This window comes from Mandrillus leucophaeus, unplaced genomic scaffold, assembly GCF_000951045.1.
Source record: "Mandrillus leucophaeus isolate KB7577 unplaced genomic scaffold, Mleu.le_1.0 Scaffold462, whole genome shotgun sequence".
NCBI lineage: Eukaryota > Metazoa > Chordata > Mammalia > Primates > Cercopithecidae > Mandrillus > Mandrillus leucophaeus.
The window spans coordinates 322,582-341,018 of NW_012104943.1; positions in this window are offsets into that span (position 1 = coordinate 322,582).

The window sequence follows — 18,437 nt, forward strand, 5'->3', positions numbered from 1 at the left end:
GGTTTTTTTATCCAACTTGCCACTGTGTGTGTGTGTGTATATATATATATATATTTTTTTTTTTTTTAAGAGACAGAGTCTTCCTCTGTTGTCCAGGCTGGAGTGCAGTGGTGCGATCTCAGCTCACTGCAACCTCAGCCTCCTGGGTTCAAGCAATTCTCCTGCCTCAGCCTCCCGAGTAGCTGGGAGTACAGGCACACGCCGCCACACCTGGCTAATTTTTTGTATTTTAGTAGAGAAAGGTTTCACCGTGTTGCCCAGGCTGGTCTCAAACTCCTGAGCTCAGGCAATCCACCCACCTTGGCCTCCCAAAATGCTGAGATTAGAGGCGTGAGCCACTACACTCAGCCTACTCTGTGCCTTTTAGGTGGGGTCATTTAGACCATTTACATTCAAGGTTAATATTGATATGTGAAGTTTTGATGCTATCATGTTGTTGTTAGCTGGCTGCTTTATAGTCTTGATTGTGTAGTTGTTTTATAGAGTCTGTGGGCTATGTGCTTTCATGTGTTTTTATGGCAGCAGATGTTCTTTTGTTTCCATGTTTAGAACTCTCTTAAGAATCTCTTGTCGGCTGGTAACAAATTTCCTTAGTGATTGCTTGTGTGGAAAAGATTATTTTCCTTCATTTATGAAGCGAGTTTGGCAGGATATGAAATTTTTGGTTGGATTTTTTTTTTTTAAGAATGCTAACATAGGACTGGGCATGGTGGCTCACACCTGTAATCCTAGCACTTTGGGCAGCCAAGGCAGGTGAATTAGAGTTCAAGACTAGCCTGGCCAACATGGCAAAACCTCATCTCTATTAAAAATACAAAAATTAGCTGGGTGTGGTGGTGTGCACCTGTAATTCTAGCTAGTCAGGTGGCTGAGGTGAGGTGGGAAGATCTCTTGAATTCAGGAGGTAGAGGTTGCAGTGAGCCAAGACCATGCCACTGCATTTCAGCATGGATGATGGAGTGAGGCTGTGTCAAAAAAAAAAAAAAAAAAGGAATGCTAAAATAGGCCTAGTTTCTTCAGGCTTGCAAGGTTTCTGCTGAAAAGCCCACAGTTAGCCTGACGGGGTTCCCTGTTTTAAGTAATATGCCCCTTTTCAATAGTGGCACTTAAGAGTAAGGGCCATCTCTTTACGTATAAAGCAGATAGATGGGCTCTTACTTATCCATACATCTGTTTTACATTTCAGTGCATATAGAACAGTGATCTAGCGAGGGCAAGAGATGACTCCCTCATCAAGTCTATTCCTGGGCCTAGGCAGAGCCGCCTACAATTACTGGCGCCACACCTGCATTTCCTTAGCCCTAAGTGGGGCGTAGGCAGGCCTGTACTCGCTGCTCCCTCAGGGGCAGTCTGAGCTGAAGGTTAGGTCACCAGGAGGCCTGCAACTCTTCTCCAATAACCCACTAGTCCTCCGAGCTTGGCAAAGTCAGAGCAGGTTGTGGAATATGTCTGCGGGTGGTTTTGTGATGCCGTGGGTCAAGGGTGGATGATCCCCAAGCAAGGGCCTTGTGCCATGACTCTGCAACTTGTATGGCACCTGTAAGCCTGAGGTTTTCAGCCCAGCAAACATCTGTGGGGCCCACACAGCTCATGCGCCCCCAACTAGGTCTCTCTCTGGCATCTGCCCCAGGAGTAGTCCCAACAAGCTAGGCTTGTCCCAAACCTTTTTCTCCCTCTAGGGAGCACTGTCGCCTGAAACACCTGGGCTCCCTGAGGCAGAATCTGTGGCTGGATGACAGGCTACACCCCTTCCTGGACTGGTCTTGTGCAGGGAGGGACACCCAGCTCCTGTGCCAGCACATGAGCCTATACCACACTCAGTGTTCTGAAACTGGGGGCTCCTCCCCAACTTGAGCTCAGGCCACAGATCTCAGCTGGATACCCCTGGACAGTGTGCTCAAATCCTGGGGTATTATGATGGGGCCCACAGTTTTGTCTTCCGGCCCATTGGGTCAAGCACTGGCTGTGCTGACAGGATGGGGGCTGGGGTGCTGAACTGCTCCCAGGCTGCAGGCAAAACATTCAGGCAGGGAATTGGAGGTTGTGCTCTGGGCACCCTCCTGTGGGAGACCCAGGCAGGTGGTCTTGGGAGGGGATGGCAGGCAAGTGGGCACATGGATCAGATGCACTCTAGTTTTGTGGGAAAGATAGCTCTGCTTTCTCCCCACCTGGCCACCAGCAGGGCTAGAGCCACTCAGAGCAAGATGGAGAGCCTTGGGGGATGGGTGCCTATGGCTGCATTTTACTGAAGCTGCATCTGGCACCATGACACCTTTTAGGCTCCACACAGGTTTAAGCTCTGCCTCCCCTGGGGAGTTCCCCCTGCAAACTCAAATGTCTATGTGAGTCATGGGATCTCTTTTTGCTAGGATCCCAGAGGTCCACAGTGGGAGGGTGGTTCCCTGGAGTTCCTTCACTCACCTCTTCCTTAGGATCAGGAGCCAGTCCTGGCACTTGGCAGCTCTGTGCAAGCTTCCCAGCTTCCTCCCTCTTCAATTTTGGTGTCTGCATCTCCTCTCTGTCGACTTTCAGTATTTTCTCTCAAAAGATCTGTTTGAAGTGTGATGTTTTACTCGATATTTTGTTGTCAGGTTCACGAGTACACCAAATGTCCTGCTCGGGGTCAGGTTCCAGCTTATGCTGAGGTCTGAAGGGAGTGGGTGGATGAGCAGATAGTTGAAAGAACACTCGGCGGGCGGGGCAGGCAGGTGAAATGTAGTTTTATTCAGTAGCTCTCTCATCAGCAGCTCATTCACACTGTCCACCTTGTCTCAGCTGCTTGAGCCGGTGGTTTCCACACACAGCTGCATGGCTGGCTCTCCCTTCAGGGTCAGCAGCTTAACTCTTTCTTCTCTAGGCACGAGCGAGCTGAGCTGTGTCCTGGTTCCCCTCGTCCATCTGCAAAGACGCCTATACAGTGTCAGCGGGGCAATTATATCTTTTATAGACAATAGTGGCGTAGGTCCAAGGGATGGCCTTTCCAAGTTATGGCTAATGGCTGTGATAACAAGTGGAGTTATATGACTGCACTACAAACTCGCTGAGTCACGCAGAATATAAATATCCTACCTCGGCCTATCCTTGACCACAGCACCGCCATGTTCCTTACATTTGGTTTCCCTTAGTAAGTGAGGCATTTCCCAGCTGCATCTCATGGGCCACCTTAGTTCATTTTCCCCACCTGAAAGGCTTCTAACAACAGATTGCTGGGCTCTGGTCCTAGAAATTTTGATTTGGTGAGTCTGGAGCAGGGCCTGATAATATGCATTTTTAAGGAGTTTCCAGGTGATGCTGCTATTGGTGGTCAAGCACCACATTTTGATAACCACTGGTGTAGGCTAACCCTCAAGGTTCCTCCACCTGTGGAGTCCAGCCCAGCAGCACTGCTATGGAAAGTTATTGGGGGAAGGACTTATATAGTGGAAACAAACTGGGAAGCACTTCCTCTTTGCTGAGCAATCTAGAATCTTCCCATGAGCTTTGGCTCTGGGCCTCTTTTAATGACTTTAGACACATATTTAGTAAGAAGTTTATATTCATCTTTATATTTCTGAAATGCTTTGCACACAATAGATGGGGGATATAGAATAAAGGCTCATTACGTGAAAACATGGATGGAATGAATTTAATATTCTTGCAGTTCTTGCATGTCCATTGCATAAAGAAATTTCCTAATAAAAGTTTGTTAGTCTTGTTGTTGCTCCTATTGGTAATGATGCCATAGCATCCTTCTCAATGTGATGCTAAACATACAGAAGATAAGGAAATGTTTAGAGAAATGAATAATAAGTTTTGCAAAGATAAAAGTCTAGAAAGCTAGTCTAGGCTGAAGATATTGCCCATAATCTGGCAGGTAGGTGGGGAGATAGAGAGAGAGAGATTGATAGATAGATGAGATAGAAATCGATTGATAGACGAGATAGAGATAGATAGATAGAGACAGAGATAGATAGATAGCTAGAACCAGAGATACCCACAAACCTCATGGATTCTGTGGCAGACAGACCTCTAAGATTGCCCCTAGGATCTCCACCCCTGGTATTCATGCCCATGTATACTCTACTCATTTTGAGTGTCCTGGCTCACTACAGTGATTTGTTTTAAAGAATTGAATACAGCAAAAGTGATGGATATTATTTCCTTGATTAGGTTACAAAACATTGTATCTTCCTTTCATTTTATTTGTACTCTCTCTCTTTTGTCTTTTCATGTGCTCAATCTGACAAAGTCAGCTTTGATGGAGAGGCCACATGGCAATGACTTCAGAACAGCCTCTGACCAAAAGCCAGTGAAGAACTGAGCCATCAGCTCAACATGGGCCCAACAACCTGATGAGTGAGCTAGGAAGCAAATCCTTCTAAGTTAAGCCTTGAAATCACACTGGCTTTGTTAGACACCTGGAGACAGTGGGCCTAGTTAACTCGTATGTGCATTCCTGATCCACAGAAACTGTGAGATAATAAATGTGTTTTAAGGTGCTAAGTTTGGGGGTTATTTGTTATGCAGTAATAGATAATGACACATATTATTTTCTAAAAATGCCAAATAATGTATTCTGCAGAGCATCAAAGAAGCAGTGTGTGTGAATCTGTGTGTGTGTGTGCGTGTGTGTGTGACAGAGAGAGAGAGAGAGAGAGAGAGAGAGAAAGAGACAGAGAGACAGAGAGAGAGAGACAGATCAGGTAGGGTTCCAAAAACATTTCTGATCTCATTTCCCATTGCACAAGATTCGTTGCTAATCTGATCCCCTAAAAAGTTAAACACCAAGTGTTCCAGAATTAATTAGGGTCATCACTATTATCATTATTATTCAAACTTTCCAGACCTAATTGTGCTATCCCACTCACTTTACTCACAACTATTGACAGAACTGTGATATTTGTAATAATGGTTGGTCTTAGCCTTTCTGACTCACATTTTAACTCTACTCAGATCTTCTTGCAGACTTAAGTGGGAATGAAAGAGAATGTAGCTGTGCCCTGGCCATGGCTAGAGTTTAAAGTACCACAACTATACATAAACATCTCTACACATCAAGAATCACAGACAACATTCCATCCATCACTTATCCATCCAATTTTCAACAAATGTTTACTGAATGCCTACGTTGAGCAATGCACCATGCTAGGAAGAATAATTGGAAGATGGCCATATTAGAGAAATGCAAATCGAAACCACAATGAGATACCATCTCACACCAGTTAGAATGGCAATCATTAAAAAGTCAGGAAACAACAGGTGCTGGAGAGGATGTGGAGAAATAGGAACACCTTTACACTGTTGGTGGGATTGTAAATTAGTTCAACCATTGTGGAAAACAGTATGGCGATTCCTCAAGGATCTAGAACTAGAAGTACCATACGACCCAGCCATCCCATTACTGGGTATATACCCAAAGGATTATAAATCATGCTGCTATAAAGACACATGCACATGTATGTTTATTGCGGCACTATTCACAATAGCAGAGACTTGGAACCAACCCAAATGTCCATCAGTGACAGACTGGATTAAGAAAATGTGGCACATATACACCATGGAATACTATGCAGCCATAAAAAAGGATGAGTTTGTGTCCTTTGTAGGACATGGATGTAGCTGGAAACCATCATTCTCAGCAAACAATCGCAAGAACAGAAAACCAAACACCGCATGTTCTCACTCATAGGTGGGAACTGAACAATGAGATCACTTGGACTCGGGAAGGGGAACATCACACACCGGGGCCTATCATGGGGAGGGGGGAGGGGGGAGGGATTGCATTGGGAGTTATACCTGATGTAAATGACGAGTTGATGGGTGCTGACGAGTTGATGGGTGCAGCACAGCAACATGGCACAAGTATACATATGTAACAAACCTGCACGTTATGCACATGTACCCTAGAACTTAAAGTATAATAATAATAATTTTAAAAAAAGAGAAAGATGGCCATGATCATAACATGTTCATATTTCCATATTCCCTTTTAAATTTACAGTAACCATGACACCTCCCTCACCTCTACAGTGTTTTCTTTTTAGCAGCGTCTATATAGCAAGTATTTTGAGCACATTGCCATTTGTGAAATGCTGTCAGTGAAAAAGCTAATTCCTAAGAACAGACAAGAAGTCTGCCATTGGCAGGTACTTCAACTAGGCTTTTCAAAGATGAAACACCGACAGTGGGCCATTTGCTATTGCTGGTATGACATTTGACTTGATATTTGAAACTCTTGTCTGGCCATTTCCCAAGGGGCCACAATGAAGGCTCAAGGGGCCTCCCTGTAAAGATGAACCACAGCAAGGCAGATACCAGTGTGTGTCTGACATGGATTCAGCTCGGCTTGCACAGTCAGCCTGTAGCACAACCACAGTTCATAAAATCCCATGTCCCTCAGGGTTCCCAGAGATCATAAGAAGTAAACAAAAGACAGAATAAGCTCATGAGACACATTGCTTTTAACTAAAAAGCAATATACCAGTATCAAAATAAATCCAGAAAAGGCCATTTGGCAATCCATATGAGCAGATTTAATTTGTATTTTGCATATCTTTTGATCTAGCAAATCTAATTATAGGAATTTATCCTAAGTTGTGTGGGGGAGTGGGGAGATCATAGGGCTTTGAAAATCTATGACTACAGGGGCATTTGTTAAAATGATGTTTATGAGGAAAGAAATTAGAAACCACCTAAATATGCACCAAGAGAGGACAAGATAAATTAACTATTACATAATCATACAATGGAAAATAATTTAGCCATTAAATAACGTTGTGGAAGAATAATTAAGAACTAGGGAAATATTAATGTTCAGTATATATTATTAAGTGAAAAGGCAGGTTAAGAAACAAGTACAATATTTTTATGTTTTTGTTAAAAAATGTATGTGCATACTATATATATGTACATATATATAGAGAGAGAGAGAGGTGGGAATGTTAATAGTGGTTTTATCTCAATATTGGGTCTTTGGATAATTTAAATATTATTTTTATTTAACTATATGGTTTATATTTTTCATAATGAGCATATAGTTTTGAGATTAGGGATAATTTCAATTTTATTACTTTTATTTTACTATTGTCTGTATTTTCTATAATGAACACACATTGCTTAGAAAAACATTAAATCATTATTTATAAAGGGATCAATTAACTGAAAATGTACATTAAAGAAATTCTTAAACTAAATCTTGAGGTTTTAAATGCATGAAAAGGGAATAAATGTAACTGAGCATCTTCAATTCTGCCTTCTGCCCAGCAACTTAGCTATCACTCAAAGGAAATAAAAAGTTGAGTTTAAAACATCACTGTCTTCACCGGTCTTCTGTGTCGCTCGCGCTGGGAGTTGGAGACTGGAGCTGTTCCTATTCCATCTATTCATCTGTTGACCTGCACGTTATGCACATGTACCCTACAACTTAAAGTATAATAATAAATAAATTTAAAAAAAAAACAGATGAATAGATAAAGAAAATGTGGTGTATGTGTATCCATACACACACACACACACAAACACACACATAAACACAATGGAATACTATTTAGCTTCAAATAAAAAAATGTCATTTGCAACAACAACAACAACAACAAAAAAAAAAAAAAAAAAAAACATCACTGTCACATAACCACCCTAAATCTTGTTATCTTCTGGAATTGAGACTTTTTTTTGCCAATGAATGAACCGAAAGGAACTTTTCTTTTTGCTGGCGGAGGAGGAAATGGTCTTGTTAGGAGGAAGGAGAGAAAGCACACCCTCATATAAGGATAACCAGATGCCAGCTGGGGACAGCACATATCTGTGGCCGCTACTTACAGAGGTTCTCCAAGGCAGTTCAAATGTGAACACATTTTCTGTTCAGGGGCAGTGTAAGTTTTTCATTTTTAAAATTAGTCTCAATAGGCAACTTCAAGGAAACCAAAGTGGTAGAAGATATAAGTATTATAGGTATAAAAATATTTAGTCTCTTTCTAAAATTAAGCAGAACTTGATATTTTAGAAGGCAACTATTTTTTATTTTAAATCAAAACAATGCTTCACATTTAAGTAATTTTTGCCTCTAAACTTTTCTATTTCTTTTATCTAAATAAAAAAGAGAAGCTCTCAACCAGAGTTTGAGGCATACATAAAATAGCAAAATAGACCAAAAACATATAATTTAACAAATACTGTGACTCAATTATGTTACTTCTTTCTAGGAGACACAAAACACATTCTGAGGAAATATGCATTCACTACATATGCACGGGAATCATTCATTTACTCATTTAACATGAATTATCACCCACAAAGTGTTAAGTACTTAGAATAAAGAGATAACGATCAATCCTGTCCTACAGACCCACCTTAAAAAGAATAGGTGGGGCAGTTGAGACAGAAAATACGTTAAAGTCTTCTTTGTGTGGCAGAGAAACAAATTATATTTTCAACACAATGTATTAAGTGCTTTAATAGATTAATGCACAGTGTGATTTCTATTGGCACCAGAGGACAGACATTTGAAAAATACTCGACAGGAAAAGACATTAGGGAGGCTTCCAAGAGGAGGAAAGACTTTTGCTGAATCTTGAAAGGATGGAGAGTTAACCCAGTAGATGAGTGAGGAATACATGTGGGGCACAGAGATGTGTCACTGATGAAATGTAGGCTGGATACATCTAAAACAAAGGAATTCTTAGGGCAACATAATGATACCTGCTAATTTCTCTTATTTCATTAAAACAGAATTTGATTATACATTGACATTTAGCAAGCTCATAGGTTTAAGAAATTGCGAGATTGTTCAACTATGGCATATTAGGTTATTGTTAAAAATTATTCATTCACCCCTCTTTCACTTTGTGGGTGGAACATACTTGCTCATCCCTTGATTTTGGGTTTGTCTACTTGCTTGCATTAGACAGGAATGTCAGGAGATACAAGGCTTGAAAAGTACTTGAGAGATTGGGCTTTCTCACGCGCACCTCTGCAAACCTATGGAAAGAACTTGTTCTGACTAGCTCACTGCTCTTGGGAGGAAAATGAGAGAAACGAAGAGCAGAGCCTCCCCACCCAAGTCCTCCTAGACAGCCATCCCTGAGCTGATATTCAGACTTGTGACCTTATTGTTGTATGCATCTGAGATTCTGTGGTTGTTATGCAGCAGTATCGTGGTCATAGTTACTGATACACCAATCAAAAATATTTCCTGATACTGTGTGTATGATTCCAAAGATAACTAACATTTCTTAAACGAGTAGCTCATCACAATTTTGTATTGCGTTACTATGTGATGTATGAGTTTTGATTGGAGAGATGTGATATGGAGTTTGGTTGAAATGAACATGCCCAGAGACCCAAAAGAAATTGATGAAGTTCCTGGACTTCCAGTGGTGTGAAAGTGAGAGGAGAAGATAAAAAGAATGCAGAGTAGTACTGAAGCCAATATTCACCTTCTTCACATATTTTTTTTTTTGTAGGGTATATCTGGCACTCAACTAAATGCTTAATTTGGGGGAAAGCAGGATTTATTCCAGATCTTTTTAAACTTTAAACCTGCTCCTCCACATAGACTATATTCATGGGTTCAAAGAATCAATATTGTAAATATATCATTTTTCTCCTAATTGGTCTATAGATTTGATGCAATCTCAATCGTTATGGAAATGCACAAACTGCTTCTAAAGTTTATATGGAAATTCAAAGGCCAGAAAGAGCCATGGAAATCTTGAAGAAGCAAAGAGCTAGAGGACATTGTCAGATATGAAGACTTATTATAAAGTTAAAGCAATGAAGTTTATGTGGTATTGGTACAAGAATAGACAAATAGATGAATGGAAGAAAATAAAGTCTAGAAACAGACCACTCATATACTGTCACATGATTTCTGATAAAATTGATTATGCAGTGGCATGGGAGAGAAGGTGATCTTTTCAATAAATGGTCTTGGATTATTTAAATATCCAACTGATAAAACAGTGAATCTTTACTGCTACCCCCACACCAACCACAAAAATAAATTTCAGATAGATAGTAGATATAAATGCAAAAGTAGAGAAAAGAAGAAAACGTAGGATACAATTTTTATGACTTTTGAGAAAGCAAAACATTCTTAAAAAGGACCATAAAGAAAATAAATGACAATTAGATAAAATTGTAATCCTCCCATCCTGAAGTAATTCTACCAGTCCCACTTCAGTGGGGGAAGGGGACATTTGAGATGGACCAAAAGATATTGTTTCATTTACTAAACAAACACTAATTTTTTTTCTTTCTACCTTAAGACTCATTTTATAAGGCCATCAATCTCTAATAGAAAAGATCAAAGCTTCCTTTACTAGTGATACAAATAGTGAATATAGAATGAATTTCTCTTCTAATATAGATTTATAATTAATATTAGGGAGCAATTTTTAAAAGGTCATTTTTCCAAATAAATTTCTCCAATAGAGGGATCACAGAGCAAAGAGGTAATACCTTCTTTCTTCCCACTCCACACCCCTTGCAGTATTTCATTAAAGACCTTTGCAAATAGCAAGTATCACATCAGCACATTATGATATTCCACAGATTATTAATTACTTGACTGACTGATGGCACTACATTTCATGTTAGGAACCTTGCTAAATGGAGATCACTTTGGAATAGAAATAAAACATCTCGCATTATGATCTGAATCAAGAGGAAAGATTAATTCTATATAAGCAATTCTCAATAGCATCCATCACATGAAATGAGGTAAGCATATTCAGTTCTAGGCATTTCAAGAGTTGAGAAGTTCTGTGGAAAGAAGATCTCAAAATATTAACTCCCAAAGAAGCATGGAAATGAGCCAAGCAAAGGGCAGTCCGAGCAGTAGCCCTGTGTTCTCTTTTTGCTCTGTGATGTTCACCAATACACAGGTGGCAGACGTCACCCGAAGTGACCTGGAGACTGCCAGAAAAGGTTACTCCTGAGTAAATGAAACTGTGATCTATTCTTTTTTACTCTGCAGATGTGTGTCAGGATGAATTTGTGCCCCAAAGGGAGAAATCAGAGCATCAGCACTGAAGTCATTTCCTAGAGAGACGTCAGCACACCCCACAGAGAACCCTTCCTCCCTAACAGGCACAGTTGCTGATGTCACACATCCTACCTTGCTGATTCCAAAAGGGCCTGGCAGAATCAGAAAATTCAGGTTGCAAAAGACACACACATGCAAACACGAGAAGTGTTCTACAGCCAATCGCATGGAAGTATTCAGACTTAATGGTACTGAGCTACATTATTAAAAACTACCTACAAGGATTGCTCTTTTGTCTCTTTGGAAAGGAAGGAGGCATAATGCCTGAAGAAAGAAAAAAACAATGTATATTATCAATACTAAAAAAAAATTGTCAAAAGGCCATTTTCCCAATATAATTAGCCCCCCACCCCACCCAAATGTACCTGCTATAGTGACAGATGTCATAAAATGACAGCTTCTACGTTGTCCATCTGACTTTGTCAGATCTTGGATTAAGTTAACCCCTTCTAGGTTTCTTTATATGAAAAATTAACATGTAAAGTATTTGGTTTTTGCCTGATTCAAAGGCTCTAGAACATTTAAAACTTGGCTGATTACTTTCTCTTCTGCCAGCTCAGTGTATTATGCAGTAGCATGCTAATACCCAATTGTACTTAACCTTGGTTAAGGACTAATTGATTGGCTTTAAAATGACTTCAACTTTTATTTTAAAAGTGCACAAGTACAAAATATTTGTGGCCATTACTGAGAGAGTTTTGATGGATTTATTTTTGTAGAGCAGAGCCAAAAAAAAAGTATTGAAAAATGAACCACTTATTAATCTAAAAATTATTTTTTCCTTTAATAAAAGAAAAATCAGCCATTCATAGGAGATTCATGCATAACTGACTATGTGTTAAATACTCTAAACAGGCTTATAATATTAATAATATATTTAGAGATTTTAGCACAATTAGAAACACATGATACCTCCCTTTTCCTTTAAGTATCTTCCACAACTCAACTCCCAAATGAACTCACAGAGAGGAAGACAATTTGTCAGTTCTGACATATGTGGGAATAAAGATACCTTTGGGAAACAAAGACTATGAAGCTAACACGTCAATATGTATCTTTGGAAGACAATTCTGCAGTGGATTTAGCAAAACACATTAAGATTCTGGCATTGCCAGTTATAAGCAGACGTGAGTGGAAAGTGGCTTTTTTGTTTTGTCTGATCAGTGTACCTTGTAGTGGTCATCAGGCTTCCAATCTCGCCTTCCTGTTACTGTCTCCCTCTGTGCTTTTCTTGATTAAATGAAGTTGGCTACAGTCTGATGGGCTGTGTAGATTAATTCAAGATATGTGTGGAATCAACCTGGCAAACCTGATAAAAGCAGCTTCCAAGAGTGGAAATGGAACAAAGGCATGAATAATAACATGGGGGATTTACAAAGGACAAAAATATGGGCTGCCATTTGATAGTGACAGTAATTACTTAAGTAAATGTCAAAACACTTGAAAGAAACAAGAGAAAGACACGTCATGAATATTTAAAGCTGAAACATGCCATTCTATTGATGTGCCATTTGGAAAGAGATCTTTCTCATGTTCACTCAGTTAGTATGTTTTGAAAATGGTGTACAGCCTATCTGTCTTTACACTAGGCAAACTGAATTATAATTAATATAAAATCCACAGGCATTTTCATCCAATCACTTAGTGCCTCATTTCTCAAAGTACTATCTGTGACTAGCAGATTCTCAGACCCAAATGACCTGTCCATTGTTGAAAGTGGGGTGTTGAAGTCCCCATCATTATTTTATTGCAGTATCACTCCCTTTAGGTCTGATAATATTTGATTTATATATCTGGGCCCCCCAGTGTTGGATGCATGTATATACATATACATATTCACAGCTGTTATATCTTCTTTTTAAATTGATCCTTTTATCATTATATAATCACCTTCTTTATATCTTTTTACATTTTTTGACTTAAAGTCTATTTTATCTGATATACAGATGACTACTCCTGTTCGGTTTTGGTTTCTATTTTCATAGAATATCTTTCTCCATTCCTTCATTTTCAGTCTATATTTGTTTTTAACAGTTAGGTGAGTCTCTTGTAGGCAGCATATAGTTGGGTCTTGTTTTTTAATTTATTCAGTCACTCTATATCTTTTGGGTTGGAGAATTCAACCTGTTTACATTCAAGGTTGTTACTGATAGGCAGCGACTTACTCTTTCCATTTTGTTTATTGTTTTCTGGTTGTTTTATAGACCCTTTGTTTCTTTGTTTCTCTCTTGTTTATCTCTGGGTTTGGGGGTTTTCTGTGGTGCTAAGCTTTGTTTTCTTTTTCTTTCTTATTTGTGCATCTGCTGTAATTTCTTTCTTTGTGGCTGCTATGGAGCTAACATAACTACACACTATCATCATAGTTATAATAGACTATTCTAAGCTGAAAGCAACTTAACTTTGGTCACATAAAAATTATCTTGAGTTTTCCCTCTCCCTCACGATTTATATTTTTGTTGCCTTAATTTACTTCTTTATCTATTGTGTGTTTCTTATATACTAATTGTAGCTGTTGTTGTTTTGACCATTTGGACTTCAAACCTTCATAATAGAGGATTGAGAGATTTACATAGCACTAGCACATCACTGGAGTATTCTGAGTTTGATTTATGAATTTACCTCTACTGGTCAGTTTTTTACTTTCATATGTTTTCATTTTATTCCAGGTATAGCACCCCCATAAAAATTTCCTGTAAGGCTGGTTTAGTGGTGATAAATAAAATCAGAGATGAAGAAGAAGACATTACAACTGATACCACAGAAATACAAAGGATCACTAGAGACTTTGTGTGAACAGAAGTATGCCAACAAATTTGATAATATACAAGAAATGGATTATTTCCTGGACACATGCAATTTGCTAAGATTAAATTATAAAGAAATAGAAAATCTGAACACAGCAATGAAAAAATTGAATCAGTAACAAAAAAAGTATCTCATTAAAGGAAAGCCTACAACCTGATGGGTTCATTGCTGAATTCTACCAAACATTGAAAGAACTAACACCAATTATCCTCAAACTATTCTAGAAAATTGAAGAGAAGGGAATACTTCCAAATTCATTTTATAAAGACAGAATTACCCTGATTCCAAAACCAGACAAGGACAAAACAACAAAAAACTACAAGCCAATATTTTTGGTGAACACAGGTGCAAAATTTCTCAACAAAATGCTAGCAAACTGAATCCAACAGCATATTAGACAGATCACTATGTTCAAGTGAGATTTATTCTAGGGATGAAAATATAGTTTAACATACATGAATCAATAAATGTGAGATACCACATTAACAGAAAGAAAGACAAGAAGTATACGATCATTTCAATAGATGCAGAAAAAAGCATTTGAGAAAATTCAGCATCACTTCATGATTAACAACTCTCAACAAATTAAGTATGGAAGGTATGAACCTCAGAATGATAAAGATCACATATGACAAACACACAGCTAACATCATACTGAATGGGGAAATACTAAAACTTTTTCTCTAAGATCAATAATCAGACAAGGATGACCACTGTCACCACTTCTATTCAACAAAGCACTGGAAGTTCTAGAAGCAGTTGGGCAAGAGAAAGAAATACATGACATCCAAATTGTAAAGAAGCCAAATTGTTCATTTGCAAATGACATAGTCTTATATATAGAAAACCTTAAAGATTCCACCAAAATCTGCTAGAACTAATAAACAAATTTAGCAAAGTCGAAGATGCAAAAGGAACATACAAAATCAGTAGTGTTTTCAAATATTAATAATTAACTATGTGAAAAAGAAATCAAGAAAATAATTCCTTTCATAGGAGCTACAAAAAAGATACTGAGGGAAAAACTTAACCAAGGAGGTGAAAGATCTCTACACTGAAACTATAAAACTTTGATAAAAGAAATTGCAAGGGACACAAATAAATGAAAAGATACCTGGTGCTCATGGATTGGAATAACTACTATTTTTTAAATGTCCTATTATCCAAAGTAATCTACACATCTAATGAAATCTCTGTCAAAATACCAATGACATTCTTCATAGAAATAAAAATATTCTAAAATTCATATGTAACCACAAGGGATCTCAAATAGCCAAAGCAATCCTGAGCAAAAAGAACAAAGCTGGAGGCATCACACTACCTGACTTCAAAATATAGTAACCAAAACATCATGGTACTGGCATAAAAACAGACACATAGACTGATGGAAAAGAATAGACAACACAGCAATAAATTTACACACCTACAGCCAACTGATTTTTGACAAAGGTGCCAAAAACACACGTTAGAGAAGACAGTCTCTTCAATAAGTAGTACTGGGAAAATCGGATATTCACATGCAGAAGAAAAAACTATATCCCTACCTCTCACCATACACAAAATTCATCTCAAAATAGATTAAAGACTTAAATGAAAAACCCCAAACTATGAAACTGCTAGGAGAAAACACAGGGAAAATGCATTGTGACACCGTGCTAGGCAAAGATTTTTGAAATAAGACCTCAAAAGCACAGGCAACAAAAGCAAAAATACACAAATGGGATTGTCTCAAACTAAAAAGCACCTACATATCAAAGGAAAACATTAACAGAGAGAAGAGACAATGAATGAAATGAGATAAAATATTTGCAAACTACATATTTGACAAGGGTTAATACGCAAAATATATAAGGAACTTAAACAACTCAAGAGCAAAACAACAAGAAGTAACCTGATCTTTTTAAATGGGCAAAAGACCTTAATAGACATTTCTTAAAACAAGACCATACAAATGTCCAACAGGTGGCATATGAAAAAATGCTCAACATCACTAATTATCAGGGAAATGCAAATCAAAACCACAATGAGATACCACCTCACTTCAGTTAGAGTGATTATTATCAAAAAGACAAAAAGAAAAGAAGTGTTGGCAAAAATACAGAGAAAGGGGAATCTGCACACTTTTGGTAGGAGTATAGACTAGTACAGCCATTACGGAAAACAGTATGGAGTTTCCTCAAAAAATTAAAAATAGAACTGCCATATCCAGCAATCCCACTACTGGGTACCTTTCCAAAGGAAATGAAATCAATATGTCACAGAGATATCTGCATTCCTATGTTTATTGCAGCACTACTCACAACAGCCAAGATATGGAATCAATCTAAGTGTCCAACAACAGACAACTGGATAAAGAAAATGTGATCTGTATACAAAATGGAACACTGTTCAGCCTTAAGAATAAAATCCTATCATTTGCAACAACATCGGTGAACCTGGAGGCCAGACACAGAAAGACAAATACTGCATGATCTTTGTCATGTGGAATTGCTTTAAGTTGATATTACAGAAGCAGAGAGTAGAATCATGGTTACTAGAGATTGGGGAGGGGAGGAAGAATGGGAGGATAGGGAGAAGCTGGTCAATCAGTACCAAGTTACAATTAGATAGGAGGAATAAAATCTGGTGTTATGTTGCACAGTAGGGTGACTATGGTTAGTTGTAAAATATTGTATATTACAAAATAGCTAGAAGAGAGTCTTTTGAATGTTCTCAACACAAACTCATGAGATAAATTATAAATGCATAAGGTGATGGATTCAAAAAATACCTTGATTAGATCATTATACAACATAGATATGCATCAAAACATCATATTGTACCCCATAAATACATACAATGATAGCTGTGAATTTAAAAAATTGTTAGGTACACCTAAAGAAGAAAATTTAGACTCTGCCATAGTACACATTGTCATTTGTGGGAATGGGAAGTACTGGTTTAAATAAAAACCTTTTACAACTTTGAAAAAAAATAAAAAATAAAAAATAAAAATAAAAAAATAAATAAAAAATAATAAATTTTTAAAAATAGAATCTCAGACCCAAAGCCCAATGTACTGAATCAGAACCTACATTTTAACAAGATCCCCAGGTGGTCTGTGTGTGTTAAATTTTGAGATGCCTTGTATCAGAACATTTTTAAACAATGTTTTCAGTGATTGGATGTTCCAATATTCTGCACTTGGAATACTTTACTGGATAGTGAAAGGGCTGCTGTTGCCCCAGAGAATACAACTATTAATGATTTTCTAACCTACCTGGTCTGTTCCTGAATCATTGTGTGGGACCCTGAACCAGCCAGTCATGGTAACTTATAAGAAAGTTCCTGGGGAATATATAATTCCACAGAGATTCACAGATTAGGTTTCAAGTAGAAAAGACTGCAAATTATTAGTTCATTAGGCATAAAATCCCTGCCCCCAATCCCTTTATTTCCTTAAAACATTTGTGTAATACTTTCTTTTGTGAGTGTATAGTATTTTCTTGAAGCCATTTAGAGCCCAGGTGCTGATGGGGAAGGTTATCAAAATATCTGTGACCTCAAACAAGAGGCCGAATCAAATCAGTACCAAGAAAAGTGAAATGTGGTTAGAATTGCTGACTATTAGAGCTGGCAATCGCCTTAGAAATAAACTAGCACACCACCACCCTATTTTTACCATGCATAAAATAAAACCCTATATGGTGAAATGACATTCTCAAGGCTTCACAAATAATTGATGATGGAGCTAGAATTACAGGCCCAGTCTTATGAATCAAATCAGTGTTATTTCTCTGCTCAACATGCATGTATGTGATAAGCGTGGTGACTGAGTCATGCAAATGCAAAAAGCCTTTAGATTTTCCTGTCTCCAATGGCATCATCCAGTGCATTCAATAATGCCTTACCTGCTCATTTGGAAACAGTTATTTTAAAATGAATTTCAAAAGCAGTGTCCAAAAATAAAAAGTGGGTGTAGCCCTTAAAAAATAGAACTGTTTCAAAAAGAGCCAGGTGCCTGTTTGAGTGGTTAATGCATAATCTTAAGCATCTGATTGAAGTTAGCATTTATAATAATTATGTGTACCAATGGAAGCTTTTTTGGAAGAAAAGAAGAGGTGGTTTGAGTAAATTACTTTCTCAACTTAAGACCTGGAAAGTCACAATGAGGCCTGTTATTTTTTTGCCTGCCAAGTGGAAAAGAGAATGTAAAGAAGTTAGAAGGGCAAGCAAGTCCTCTCCCTTGAGCATACACAAGAGTGTATATACTGAATACTCAGCTAGCAGAGTGAGATGAGAAAGCCAATTTGCTGCTCCAAAACCTCAGAGGAAAGCCTAACTGTAAGAAAAGGCTCATAGTGAATTGCTTTATTCAACTTCGGACGATAAACTGGGGTTGAATTAAGCAAGATTATAGTTAAGTTTAGTGTTAAATTTGGTACTGCTTTCCCCTAATCACCAATGAGTATTTCATTTCTTTTCTTTACTTTTTTTTTTTTTTTTTTTTTGAGACAGAGTCTCACTCTGTTGCCCAGGTCAGAAAACATAATATTTTTAAGATAATAATTCTTCCCAAATTGATCTAGAGATTCAACATAATTCCATTGAAAATCCCAATAAGTATTTT